Here is a 3,259-nt window from a genome sequence, read left to right as displayed (position 1 = left end):
CACACGTTTGAAAATTCAAAACAATGTTCTTTATAATGAAAATTCACTTAAACCAAGCCCTCTTTTTGTAGAGCAAAGAGCACTGGTCTCCAAACAAACTGGTAATTTGTACAAGTCCCTTATCAGTTCTGTGATACTTAGCTTGCAGCTGTGAGGCAATTCACAGTCCTTCTTCTTTCACAAAGTGAAACACACTTTGCTCTGGTTTAGTTTCAAAGCGGGGAAAAATCAGCACACAAAAAGTCCAAGTCAGTAAAGCAGTCACGAAACACAATGATCAGATAATCCTCCACAATGGCCAAACCCACAGCAGCCTCACTAATTACCACAGCCCCACCCAACCACAGGTGGCCTCATTTGCTTTGATAATAATCCCTCAGTTGTTGCTGCCTATGCATCGCTCTCCGCATGCGTGGCTGTATCATTAACTCTTGTTCTGAATCCAAGGAGGAGCTACATAATTGATCTCCTTCTGAGCTGTCTGCCCCACTCTCCTCCTCCCTGTCACTCATGTCTTCTTGGTCAGAGGAGCCTTCATCAGCACATTCCACCGGGGGCAAAACAGGCCTGCAGCATGTGGATGTCTCCCCCACATCCACAGTCCTTGGGGCAGGAGCTGGGCCAGAGGTAATCACAACAGTTTCTATGTATTAGCACTTCACGTGATCTTGATTCTATCTCTCTGTTAATGCAGCTTCTTGGATGAGTAGTGAAACGTCTTCAAACAACAACAACAACAAAAAGTCCAATTGCCTCTTGAAAAAGCACCTTTGGGACTCCAGTGATAAAACACCCATAACTTCTGGAGGCAAGCTGTTCCACTGGCTCATTAGCTTCTCCTTAATTCCAAGTTTGCATCTCGCCTTGATTAGTTTCCATCCATTGTTTCTTCTCCTGCCCTTTGGAAAAAATAAGTTTATCAGGGGTCCAGAACTGTCCAAAATACACTTTAAACTACAGAGCTTGGCGTGTGTGGGGATGGAGACGATGGTTGGAATGCAAAATATATTTAAGGTAATGTGGGCTCGGTGGGTGGCAAATAGGCTTGTCAAAATGATGCACAAGCTTTCAGTCCAGGGTGTCTTGCTAATGTGCCCCTTTCTCTCTCTCTCCAGATAATGACCGCTGCCTGTTGATTTAGTGTTGTGGTTGCAGGAGACACACAACAGCATGAGTGATGACAGGTTGCTTCATTGAGACAGGGGCATTTGCTAATTGAGACGCAACGGCTCCAACTCTTCAAATACTTTGAATGAATTGGGTTATCAAGGGATCCTTGAATAGTCACGTTGTTCGGTTGGCTTTTCTTGGCCATTAAATTAAACAGGGTTTTTTTTTTAGCTTTCTGGACCACATGTGGCCTAGCAAAGCATCTCCTAGAATGCTCAAGATGCTTTGCAAGTGAACAATTTCCCCAAGATACACAACAGGTTGTTCTGTCGGGCTCTCTGGTAGACTCCTCCCAAAAATTCACAGGTACAAATTTCAGACACACACACGTTTGAAAATTCAAAACAATGTTCTTTATGATGAAAATTCATATAAACTAAGCCCTCTTTTGGTATAGCAAAGAGCACTGGTCTCCAAACAAACTGGTAATTTGTACAAGTCCCTTATCAGTTCTGTGATACTTAGCTTGCAGCTGTGAGGCAATTCACAGTCCTTCTTCTTTCACAAAGTGAAACACACTTTGCTCTGGTTTAGTTTCAAAGTGGGGGGAAATCAGCACACAAAAGGTCAAAGTCAGTAAAGCAGGCACGAAACACAAGGATCAGATAATCCTCCACAATGGCCAAACCCACAGGCTGCTCTTTATAGCAGCCTCACTAATGACCACAGCCCCACCCAACCACAGGTGGCCTCATTTTCTTTGATAATAATCTCTCAGTTGTTGTTGCTGCCTATGCATCGCTCTCCGCATGCGTGGCTATATCATTAACTCTTGTTCTGAATCCAAGGAGGAGCTAGATAATTGATCTCCTTCTGAGCTGTCTGCCCCACTCTCCTCCTCCCTGTCACTCATGTCTTCTTGGTCAGAGGAGCCTTCTTCAGCAGATTCCACTGGGGGCAAAACAGGCCTGCAGCATGTGGATGTCTCCCCCACATCCACAGTCCTTGGGGCAGGAGCAGGGCCAGAGCTAACCACAACACCAGGTAGTTAGCAATTCTCTCCAATCCGAGAAGACGAGTCCCCCAAACACTGCATCCTTCGTGTGGTTTGTCCACATTGCATAACTGACCTTGACACAATTGAGAGAGTCCAGAAATACGTCACAAGGAGAGTCCTTCACTCCTCCTCTCGAAACAAACTATCGTACTCCTCCAGACGCCAAATACTACAGTTATACAATCTACAACTACGTCGCCTCCGATCTGATTTAACTGTTGTTCATAAGATCATACACCCTAACCATAGTTCCCTCTAAGCTGAGCAGTGAGCAATCGCTCACTTAAAAATCATCATCAACTCAGAGTTTTCCAAACCTGCCCAGAAGCCGAGAGGGAAAGAGTGAGAGGGAAGGAGAGAGAGAGGAAGAGAGGAAGAGAGAGAAACAGATAGAAAAAAGAGAGGAAGGAAAAGAAAAAGAAAAAGAATGGGAGTAAGGAAGAGAGAAAGAAAATCAAAATCTAGTTTGAAACTAGCTCAACTATTTAAGTGGCATTTTGATATTGATAGAGTTGCCCTATTATGAGCTCACTGTTATAGACACACAGTACAGTATTTTATTTTGAAATTCTCTGAGGCAAAACAGGGTGGGTTTTTTGTTTGTTTGTTTGTTTGTTTGTTTGCCTGTACAATATTGTTTTATCACTTGTTGGGAGCCGCCCCGAGTCTTCGGAGAGGGGCGGCATACAAATCTAATAAATTATTATTATTATTATTATTATTGTTTGTTTGTTTGTTTGTTTGTTTGTTTGTTTATTTATTTATTTATTTATTTATTATTTCTGTGCCGCCCAGTCCCAAAGGGACTGCCGCTCAGACACTATACTTTTCCGCCCACCCCAAAAAAAATTAGAGGGAACACTGACCCTAACATCCTTCCTGTTAGTGACTACTTCACCTTCAACAACAACAACACTAGAGCACGTAATAGATACAAACTAAATGTAAATCACTCCAAACTTGACTGCAGAAAATACAACTTCAGCAAAAGAGTGATCAATGCCTGGAACTCACCACCCAACTCTGTGGTTTCTTCCCCAAACCCCAAAATCTTCAACCTTAAATTATCTTGTTGTGAGCCGCCCCGAGTCC

Source organism: Erythrolamprus reginae, chromosome 10 (genome assembly GCF_031021105.1).
Source record: "Erythrolamprus reginae isolate rEryReg1 chromosome 10, rEryReg1.hap1, whole genome shotgun sequence".
NCBI classification, from domain to species: domain Eukaryota; kingdom Metazoa; phylum Chordata; class Lepidosauria; order Squamata; family Dipsadidae; genus Erythrolamprus; species Erythrolamprus reginae.
The sequence above is the reverse complement of the archived record's forward strand: the minus strand, read 5'-3'. Positions refer to the sequence as shown.